The sequence below is a fragment of the Amborella trichopoda genome, chromosome 9 (genome assembly GCF_054954075.1).
Source record: "Amborella trichopoda isolate Santa Cruz 75 chromosome 9, AtrichopodaSantaCruz75HAP2 v2.0, whole genome shotgun sequence".
NCBI classification, from domain to species: Eukaryota; Viridiplantae; Streptophyta; class Magnoliopsida; order Amborellales; family Amborellaceae; genus Amborella; species Amborella trichopoda.
This window is the reverse complement of record NC_142344.1, coordinates 56,241,899-56,253,865: the sequence shown is the minus strand read 5'-3', so window position 1 is coordinate 56,253,865 and position 11,967 is coordinate 56,241,899. Positions and strand designations below refer to the sequence as shown.

Sequence of the window (11,967 nt, the reverse complement as noted above, 5' to 3'; positions counted from 1 at the left end):
GCTCTCTCTATCTCAACTTGGCCCCGAATAGATTTTTTGGAAAAATCGCTCTCTCTCTCTATCTCAACTTGGCCCCGAATATTCGGGACCAGGTAAGTCCAGGTTTCGAACTGGACCTGACATTTCTGGTGATTTTGGACTCATCCTTGGATCTGAGATCGGGCCTATCCATCGGATCCCAAGTCTGGTTGAGTTCATTGTCACTTTATGACTATGAGCTTCTTTTTTTTTTGCCTTTTTTTTTATCATCATATACCTATATTATTGGTAACATTTACAACATTTGCACAACATTTATAAATACCCACATTCATTGTTGTTTTACAAAATAATTGGAAATTCTTAAGAAATAAACGTACTGGCAACATTTATGAATACCCACATATAAGTCGGGTTCAAGTCGGGTCCTGCTTGACCCAGACCCGACCTTTTGGGTCCAAAATTTAGATCCATAACCGAACCGAGGTTGGGTCAACTCGTCGGGTATCGGTCTGGTCGAGTCCATTGCCACCCCTAAAAAAATAGCATAAAATCATTATCACCATCATCATCAGAGTCTTTCCCAAATTATTTGGAGTCGGCTACAAAAATCTTGGTCTGCCATTCGGCTCTATCAAGAACTATATCTTCAATAAGGCCATAAGTCGAATACTTATTTTAAAGATAGTGGTGATGTCATATATATATATATATATATATATATATATATATATATATATATATATATATATATATATAGGAAGATGCTACGGTACGTCGATTCATGTACCGTAACAGTAAATGCCAAACGGCCCAGATCGAATCTAGGCCGATCTGACTATCACAGATGTCCAGTAGTGTTTTATTTTTTATTTTTGTTTACAAATCAGAATGATCTGAAATTTGGAGCATGTAAAAATAAGCGAATCTACGAAAAATATCAAAAAAATATTTTACATGAAATAAATTGATCAAAATACCCCTGAAACATTTCAGGGGTATTTTGGTCAAAAATAGTTTTACGAATTATTATTATTTTTTATTTTATATATTTTTATTAGGTGCGCCTCACTGAGATGTACATATATTCCAAATTTTAGATTATTCTAATTCGTAAAAAAAATTTAAATTCAAACACTCTCAAACAACTGTGACCGTCAGATCGGCTCAAATTCTATCTGGGTCATTGGGCGTTTACTACAGTGGTACGTACATGGGCGTACATGAATTTTTTCCATATATCTATCGTAAAATCAAAGGATGAAAGAATAGCTTGCCATCAGGCAAATATTTGTTTAGAAACAAGATTTTTGACATCTTTGAAAAGAATTTTTTTGGCTGACTTGCAGTCAGTACATATTAAAAATTGAGTATTGAGTAGGGCACTTTGGAATTTAGTGACACAATGAACAATTGCTAGGATTTTGTTTTTTATCGTTGAATAATTTTGTTGAGTTTTATTCCAGGCTTTAGAGGTGAATCGTACTAGCTGTTTTTTATCATGAATTTTTTGCTTTAATATTCCTCCCAACCCTAGTTCGGTGGCATCACATTCTATTATTTTAAAAGTATTTGGGTCTGCTAAAACCAAGCAGGGTAATATTTTTGCTTTTCTTTTAAGTGATTGGACAACAAAAGTATGTTGCTCCGTCCATTTAGGGGGGTTCTTTTTCAGTCTTTCGTATGATGGTTTAGCTATGATAGCTAAATTTTCAATAAAGTCTGAAATATAATTCAAACATCCCAAAAATCTTTGTAATTTTGTTTTATTAAGGATAATATCAAGAAATTTATCTGCAAATTCTATTGCCCTATCTATAGGGATAATGGAACCTTGGAATATATTATGGCCTAAGAATCTAATTTTTGTTTGGCAAAGATTGATTTTTTTAGAGGAGACTACCAAACCTGTATTCTTTACTGCATTTATAAAGGCCTTGATATGCTTAAAATGTTGTTGAATATCCTCTGAAAAGATCAAAACATCATCAATATATACAATCATGAATTTCATGTATGGATTAAGCACATCATTCATTATATTTTGGAATTTCGAATGTGCATTTTTCAGTCCAAAGGGCATGACATTCCATTCATATTGTCCAAAGGGGATATTGAAAGTTGTTTTATATCTTTCTTTTCATCAATTTGAATTTGCCAAAATCCTGATTTTAAATCGAATTTTGAAAAGATAAGTGATCAAATTTTGAAAAGATAAAAGGTAATTCTAAGCAGTTACCATTATTGCAAATAGCAGCATTGGATAATTTATACTTTATTATGAGTTTACTTCCATCGGCAGTGTTTAGTATTTGAGTTGTTTTTTCAAAATATTTTGTTGGAACCAATCCCTCATTAATACAATTTAAATCTGCCCCTGAATCTATTAAAGCAAGGGATTGAAAACTATAATCATTCTGGACTATTATTCGGACCAATGCATACCATTTTTGGGTAATAACCCTGTCTATTATATTTAGATCATCTTCCTTTATTAGTCCTGAGGATTCAAGTTCATCATTAGAGACTTTTACTGTACTTTTAATAGAATGTATTAAGTTATCAAATTCTAATTCTTCATTAGACTCTATTTCAGAAAGGTCATTTGCCTTTTTTAATATTCGAATTCTATTTTTTAAGTGGTGTACTTCTGTTTTGACCTCCTTTATTTCTTGTTTTAATTCTGCAATAGTGGGTTCTTTTGGCATAGCTTCTTTTTTGTTTATTCTTTTAAGGATTTCAAAGAGGCTATATTCTTCCAAAGGCTTTACTAATGATATAGGTTTATTTTTTGTTTTTGATATTTGAATATACTGGGTTATGGCTTCTCTTTTTTCTTCTAGATTAGATATCTTATATATTAAATCAAGAATGAGATTTTTCTATTTTGTAAGAGTATTACAAAAACAATCAGGCATTTCTTCGTCATTATTTGAGATTTTTTCAGAATCGGAACTACCCCATATTAGATCCTCATCTTCTAATTCTCCTAATAATTTAATATTTTCGTCTGACGAACTATCATCAGAGGTTTGATCTATTTGTAGTAATTCATATAATTGATTTTTTATTGTTCCATCAATACTTAGAGCTTCTATTTTTCTTTTAACTTTGCAATTATTTTTGTAATGTCCAACTTTTCCACATTTGTAGCAAACTGGTAGTTTCTTTTTGCCTGATTTAAATATCTTTTTGGGAATAAATTTCTATTCAAATTTATTTTTTATATCTTTCTTCTTAGAAGATTTATATTTCTTATGTATTGACTTTCTTTTATTTCTTTTATTTGAAGAAAGAAGTATGTTGTATCCAAATTGTTCACAAAAATCTCCTAATTCTTTCTTTCCAGTCATTCTTTGTTTATCTAATTGCCGTTTTAGTTTGAGATCTATGCAAAGTGCTAATCCTTCTGCACACATTTCGGCTGAAAGTTCTCCTAATATATATTGGGAGTATGGTATTATTCTATTATTTTTATTTTTTAATCTATTTTTTATTTTTTCTACAAAAAAGTAAGGAAGGCCAGCTATAAACTTCTCTTTCCAGTGATCTGCACTGCTATCTCCTCTTAATAGAAGTCTTGAGAAGAAACCATCCTTATACCATTTATAATGGGAAAGAGTAGGACATCTTAAATTAAAAAGTAAATCCTTTGATCTGGCTTCTAACATGGCTGTACTGCCCACAAAGTGAAGGGTTATCGTATAAATAAGAGTATTAACTGCATCACTTTTGCTATGCGGAACATCTTGATTAACTTCATTTTTAACAATCCATTGGCGGGTAGCATTTAATATTTGATTTTTGGTAATTTCACTCATATGGAAATACCACCACCCTCTTGGCCATCCTGTAAATCCACAAATGATGGCTTTGGCCACATCTTGATCATGGTTGCCAGAGACTTTGCATGCAGTAGCATACATTGTCATATGCCTCATTGTATCCAAAATTTGGTGTTCCGACATACCATATATATTCCAGTTTACTATGTTTCTGCCAAAATATGATACATTATGTGATATTAAATCCTCTTCAAACTGTATATCAACAGGGGTAGGCCTAGTATAATACATTCTTGCCAATGAAGTAGGCCTCCATTTTTTTCCATAGTCTATTCTATTAATACTAAGCTCTTCCTCCTTAAAGGCTTGTTCTATATTTGTTATTTCATCATTTTGGATTTTGCTGATTCTTGAAGAACCATGGCTTCTTATTCAACCGGTACTCCTTTTCCTTTTGAGTCTTTTATATTTAATTGAAATAGCTTTTTAACTAACTCTTCCATAAAATCTTTATTATCCTCCTTGAGGTTAAATCTTTCTTTATTTATGGTTGGAGGAGGTTTAAACATTATTCCTTTCTTTTTCTCCTCTAATTTTTTCTGTGGTTGGCTTATAATATTTTCTATTCGAGTGGCCTGTTTTCCCAAGGATTGGAGATACATATTCGTATAATTATTTTGTTCTACTATGTGTAGAATAACTTCTACTTTTTGGGTATGTTCACTTGGGATAATTTTATATGGTGAAGCTTTGGTTTCTATTTTTTCCCTTTTGGGTTCCTTTTATTTGGAGAGTTCTTTTAGGGGGATGGATACTTTGAATTTTTTCTCCTTCTGGTGTATAAAAAGTTTGGTATTCATTATTAAGAGTATTTAATTCTAAATCTAAATCTGGTATACCATAACCTTTTTCTTTGAGGGTTGCTTTAAGCCATTCAAAAAATCCTATATTTTGTTTATTTCTTTTCAGAAACTTATTATATCTTTTATGACAAGCATTAATTAATTCTTGTGGAAAATTTTTTAAATACCAGTTTTTTATGTTTTCATTTTGTTCTGAAAGATAATCATTTCTCATAAGGTCTAGGTCTATTTTCTCTCTTTTCTATAGGGTCAGGACATGGAAGTCTAAGTCTGGAGACTTTGACTCAGTATTTGAAAGGCTAGAATCATCTATCATTTTGTATACGGGCCTTTGAATGTCATCCCTTGTTTTGGATAGTCCTTGTATTCTAGGCTCATGTTTTGATATAACTCCTGTTATAGAATGTCTTGCAGGAACAGGTATTTTTCTAGATGGTCTTAGTGTATTATCATCTACAATATTTAATCTGGTCCTATGACTAGAACTAAATTGTAATTCAAATCCATCATCTGGATGTCCAATTATTTGTTTAGGAGTTTTATTTATTGTTGTTTGATTCTTTTGATTTTCATTATATATGGACCATGTTTCTGGTAATGTTATCTGAGACCAATCTACAGACTTTGGAGTTATAGTATTGGACTTTTCCATATTTGTTTGAAAGAATATGGTTTGACCTTTTTTATCAATTTGTAAGGCATTAGGGCTTAAGGTAGTCATGACTTCATATCAAATCCTTGTGTTTTTAAGTTGAGAGTTAAAACCTTAAGAACGTTTGGATCACTTAAAGACACTGAAAAATCAAGAAAACAATTGAAATAAACTGGACTGCTACATTGGCTAGATTCTACAATTCCTAAAAGTGAATCTGTAAATTTATTATGCCTGCTATCACGTAGACATAGTAATATAGATGTATTTAGTCCTAATCTTGTAAGTGGCTTAACTGCAACTTGTATTCGTCCAATATGTAAATAATTATAATTCTTGTTTTTGTGTGATTGTATTATTTTATCAGATAATAATTGGAAATTTTCTTGCTCACTATTGACAGATAGACTTTGTTCTACTGTCTTAATCACATAACCTGTTTTGAGTTCGAAAGTTCTTTTTTTATAAATATCAGTTATAGGGATTTTCGGTATGTTCCAATTTTGTATTTGATTTTCGATATTTTCAATAACTATTTCTTCCTTATTTTTTATTCTTAAAGTATTAGCCTGAGTTAAAGTTTTATTGGATAGGTTCCTAATAAATTTTTCCATTTAAAGTTACGGATGAGTACCTTTCGTCAACCTCTTATGTCACTCTCCCTCAGCGGCTCCTATTGGCTTTAACGGGACTTTAGACTGGGCGACAACAGTCTCAACTCTCGGACTAACTTTTAAATAGAGAAAATTTATTAAGTTACTAAACCTTAAAACTTTTTCATCATGGCTCTGATACCAATTCGAACTAGGATATCTAAGATCAATTAAAACTAGGATTTCTAATATTTTCTTTGAACAATTCTTAAATCAAACTAGTCATATATTAAACAAAAGCTCTAATAAATCCAAAGTATATAAAGACAAGTATAATTATCAATAAGGAAAATGGAGCAATATCTAACAGTATCCAACTTGTATAAGTGGTTGCAAATATCTTAATGCTAAATATAAATTTACACTGCATTTATTTATATTAACAGTATTACACTCTTTTTACAGAGAGACAAAGACACTGAACAAAAACAGTATTACACTCTTTTTACAGAGAGACAAAGACACTGAACATAAAATATTTATTACAGACAAAATGCAGAATTCTTAATTACAGACAAAATACAGAATTCTTAAAACTTACTAGGAACATATGCAGAAGCTAGCAAAGAGCTTCCATTCATCAGGATAATAAACTGAGATTACAGTCACACATCACAGAGCTTGCAAATATAAAATAGAGAATAAAGAGTTACCGCAGAGAAGAACAAAGAAATATACAGCCTGTCGAGAGTCTTGTGATTCGAGCAGAATGGAATAAAAGAGATAATCTCAGAAGATAATAGAGAGCAGAGAGATAGTCTCAGAAGAGAATAGAGAGTAGAGAGATAGAAGAGAGACTAAAGAGATAATTCTCCAAAAAGATCTGCGATGATGCTCCGAGGATGCCCTTCTGCTCCGCCTTCGTCCTCCTTTTATATCCTCCGGATTCCAAGTAGCTATAGGTTATTTTATATAGGTCACATCTTCTTTTACAGGTGGCATCTCCTTGTGGGCTTCGATGGAAGGTAATGGGGGACATCTTTCTTTTTCGGTAATAGTAGGTCCTGGGCATCTTCTTTATACTATAGGACAAAAGTAAGTGGTATTAACAGTGTCGGTTGTCGGGTACTGTAGTGTCGGCAGGGTACTGTAGAAGAAAGGAATGGAATCTTATCGGATTTTCCTCCGTATTGGGTCTCGGATCTTCATTCAGGCATATGGGAAAATTCATCATTATCTTCTTTCCCTTCATCATTGGCAGAGGCTATAGTTGTTTTTTCTGCTTCTTCCTCAAACATTTGGAGTAATTGCCTTTTAAGTTCTTCTTTTGTTGCTTGAGGATTTTGTCTCTTCATTTTTTTCAATATATTCAGAGAAGCTATTTTGGTTTTCATATTGGGGTGGTCTTGGTATTTTTATTAGTTTTATTTTGTCCGGGTCAAGAGACTTATTATCGAAGACATCCCACCACTTTGTAGAGATCTTTTTGCCTAATCTAGGAATGTATTCAAAATTATTTGTTATATTTTCAGATATTCCATATTTCCATTTTACTATCCATGGAATTTGGTAAATGGCCATAAAATATAGATGATAATCTATATAGGGATCTTTACCATTGAATTCCACGAATTTAGCCTGGAAGACCTGCAATTTTTCAAGAAGGATCTGGGAACCTGATCCCCATATTAGGAACCAGTTTCGAAACCAGTTTGGAAAGATCTCTGTAATAGCCATCTTTATTTGCACAAACCAAGTATGGGAGTTATTGCTATTTTGGTAGGCAAATATTTTGTGCCAAGCATCCGTATATTCAGAGTATTTGAAGTATTTGTTATGGAATTCAGGAGCTTGTAATTTCTTTCCTCGAAAGGGATCTGAGCCCCAATCCTTGTATGATAATATATTTCTTATTTGTATTTTTGAATAGGCTATGATATTAGTATTTTTCTAATAATAATGTACCAGAGATATTGAACCTGTTTCAAGCAAGACTGCTTCATACCATTCACGGGTCTTGTTTCCATTTGATGGGTCAAGATTATTCAGCAGACAAAAATTTGCCATTTTCTCTAGGTCTAGTGTGCATCTTCTATAATTGAGTCTATTAGAAAGGTTCGAGATTTTCCAGAAGCTGATATTTTATTTGGGATTGGGGATTGAAGGAAAATTGGTGTTTGGTACTGGCTTATTTGACTAGAGTGTTTTGGATAGGTTATTATTGGACTGCTAGGAGAGGATGGAGGGTAACTCATCATTGGGGATCCTACTGATGGAGATGAAACAATTTCCATCTTTGCTTTTCCTTTATTTGAAGTATTCATATATATATATATATATATATATATATATATATATATATATATATATATATATATATATATGGAAAAAAACCGACGTAGGCCCACTAGCCTATAGTTACATACGAGTCTAACGGTCCAGATTTAATATGAGCTGATCTAATGATCACGATTGTATTTCGTATTTGAATTTTAGTTTTTTATTTTATTTTTTTTCTATGAATCAAAATCACTTGAAATTTTGAGTGTGTATTCTTTAAAAATTATGAGAATCTAATAAAAATATCAAAAAAAAAAAAAAAGTTGTAAAAAATATATTAACCAAATACCTTTGAAACTTTTCAGGGGTATTTTGGTCAATTTATAATTTATAAATTATTTTTTTAATATTTTTATTAGATGCGCCTTAATGAGAAAAATAGACGTACCTAAAATTTCATGTGATTTGGATTTATAAAAGAAAAAAAAACTAAAATTCAAATATGAAATATAATTGTAATAATTGGATCAGAGTAGATTGAATCTGGACTGTTGGGCTCATATGTAAGTAACATGACATCTTCAGTGTATGGCCTCAATCTATGACAGTTATTGTACAATTTTTGTTGGTGTGATTTTGGCTCGCTTCAAGTTTTTGTTGGCTTGATTGGGACTTGCTCCTCCATTTGGACCCGCTAATGTCTTAATCCAAACCAAAGCTTTTCCTTTCTTTTGTTTGGATGTGTATTTATCAAGAACCTAAATATACACCGCCCTAGTTTGTGTATGTTTTTGATGTAGCAAGGGACGTGTGGAAAGTTTTCTTTGTTTATAGAGAAGGCACCTATTTGTGTGTATATTATGGAACCAATCGATTTTGTGTACCATAACTTATGATTAAAGAGGAATTGGTGACAATAAATTAGAGCTCTCAAGTTGTTGGGGTTGTTTTTTTGTTGAGCTCGGAACTTGCAAGAAAAGTAATAATATAAAATTATTTATTTTTGGTATGAGGAGGTCATAATCAATTTTGATCGTCGAATATGAGATTAGGATGTTAAGTTTGTCCTCCATTTAGATTGTTGTGATCATGAATCCAAGAAAAATGAGTAGAATTTTGAGCCTTGCAAATGGTGCATTTTTTTTAAGCTATTAGGGATAACAAGAATTAGACCATTTTTGGAACTCCGCAGATTTGAAGAGGAAAAAGATTTGCATTAATTTAGAGTATGTTTCAAGTTATAAAACCCTTGAAAATCAGATCAGACACACGATTGGCCAAACTTGCAAAATACTTTGCACTTAATAAAAGGTGCGGTTTGTATAGAGCCTAGGCTCTAAACAATCAAATTAGAGCCTACCTTTAAATAGTATTCAGAAATGTGGTTTAACACTTAAAATCTTTGTGATAGCCTTAAAATATATTTTGATCTTTATATATAAAGTTTAAAGCTTTAAAAATAGTGTAGATCGATGGATCTATGAAAACTTGAAAAATCTAGAAAATTAACTGTCAAAAAATGCATTACAAAATACATTATTTCCAAAACTTGAAATTAATTTTTTTCTCACGTCCATGCATCTTGATGTTGAGATGATCAATTTGAGTATTTTTCGGCATCAAAACAATCTCATCTAGTGAAATTTTTTAGGTAGGGTTGAATGTCTTTGTTTAGAGCCTCGGCTCCATATGGACTTTTTCCTAATTTATCGGACTTCATGACTCACCCCAAGCCAACACTATTACCAGACTTAGACCCGATCAGACCTAGACTCAGACCTAAATAGTATGCCCGACCCGCCAAGTCCAATTTTTTGACCCATACCCAGACCCAAATGAAGTCTACCCCTTTGGTAGACCCCGGGTCAGATCTGTGTCCATTACCCCTTTCGTAGACCCCTAATTTTAGGACAACTAATACCACTTCAGGGTTCAGGCAGGCGAGTCATATTGGTATTGCCAGTTTATTTACAATAAAACTTTCACCCCATATGGAAAGGAGGTGGGGCTTGATAGTGATAACTTATCTACTGATACATGCGTGCTTCCTGTCACAGTCCAACGTGCACAACTTGCACCTATATGAACGTACATGCACTGGGGGATCATATTGCATGTGTCTTTTATTTATCTGGCAGTGTTTTAAAATCATTTATCATGATTAAGATTGAAGGGCGAATAGGACTTAAACTCCCTATTTCAGAAAAGGGCAAGCATTTTATGTTTCCCTTCCAGCGTAAAACTTATATATTTCTCCTTATCCAACCGTCTACTATCTTACTTCTCTACACTATTTTATTTTTAATTTTTTCTATAAACTATTTTGACACCAAATTTTGGATGTTCATTCTTCTATCAAACTCGCACTAACGAAAAATATAAAAAAAAATATTTTCAATAAAATAAAATGACCAAAATACCCCTGAAAGCTTCAAGGGGTATTTTGGTCATTATATTTTATCAACAAATTATTTTTAATGTTTTTATAGGTTCGCCCCAATAAGAAGATGATACGTACGAAATTTTATATTCATACAATTTGTATAAAAAAAAACTAAAAATAAAATACTTTGAGACATCGGATTTAAGATCAAACGGTGAGTGGCTCTCTTGACCAAAATTGAACAGCTGGAAGGTAAGGGAGGATATAACTTCTATGTTGTAGGGGAAATATAGAAACATTTCCCTTTAGAGAAAGTGTTTAATATTGTTGTGATGATTAAAACCATTTAAATGACCAAAAGAACATATTCCTTACAGATTCATGAAACTTCTTCTTCTTCTTTTTCTTTTTTTCTTTTTCTCTTTTTTAGCTTTTATTTTTAAATTTTTGGTTGGGTCACTGATTTCGTAGATCCAGATTGCCTGATTTAGCCGATCTAGATCTAACTAGAATGATCTAGTTTTGAAACAAGACATAAAGAAAGTATACAAAGTAAGCATTTAACTTTGAGAAAAGTTTATATAGATCCAAGGCTCTAAACAATCAAATTCAAGCCTGCCTCAAAAATTTCACTGAAAGAGGTTGTTTTGATCCCCCAATTTCCTTAAATTGATCATCTGGACACCAAGATGCACGAACATGAGAAAAAAATGGATTTCAAGTTTTGAAAATAGTGTATTTTGTAACACACTTTTGGACCGTCAATTTTAAGATTTTCAAGTTTTCACAGATCTCTCGATTTATACTATTTTTTAATCTTTAGACTTTATAAATAAAAATGAAAATATATTTTAAAGCTATCAAAAAGATTTCCAGTATTGAAACCACATTTCTTGATACTATTTAAAAGTAAGCTCTAATTTGATTGTTTAGAGCCTAGGATCTATACAAACCGCACCCTTTAACTTTTGGTAATAAAAGGTCATAATTAACTTCCTACCCACTAAATGTGAAATTAGGTGCTAGTGCTATATTATTACCATGCTAAAAGTTTGCGATAAATGTCTACTGTGCCAAGAAATGGCATGCCCCCAATAATAATAATAATAATAATAATAATAAATAAAACCATTCAACCTCGTGATTTGCTTGTAACAGAGTGGATTGGGAGCCGTGCAACAATAATAATAATAATAATAATAAAACCATTAATGTGTCTCATGACTGGCGTGTATAGAGTGGTTTGGGAGCCATGCAATTATAGGATAAAAACCCCATAATCACCTCAATCTCCTTTTTTCATAATATTTTAAATTATTTATTAAAATTTCCAAAGGCATATCTCAAGCCCCTGAATAGTTGAGTCCTAAATCCATCACGTTAAATGCTCATAAGTCACGACATAAAGGGAAGAGCATGTATCCTATGCTCT

The 11,967-nt window shown here is 32.0% G+C and overlaps 1 long non-coding RNA gene across 1 annotated transcript; it reads right to left on the bottom strand.

Annotated features, from left to right (window-relative positions):
• Nucleotides 1-261: 261 nt before the first annotated feature.
• Nucleotides 262-6,781, bottom strand: LOC148780674 (uncharacterized). The gene is made up of 2 exons (XR_016041600.1): nt 6,586-6,781; nt 262-513 (listed from the first exon to the last, which is right to left on the bottom strand). It is a non-coding gene; the product is annotated as an uncharacterized LOC148780674 (long non-coding RNA).
• Nucleotides 6,782-11,967: the final 5,186 nt, after the last annotated feature.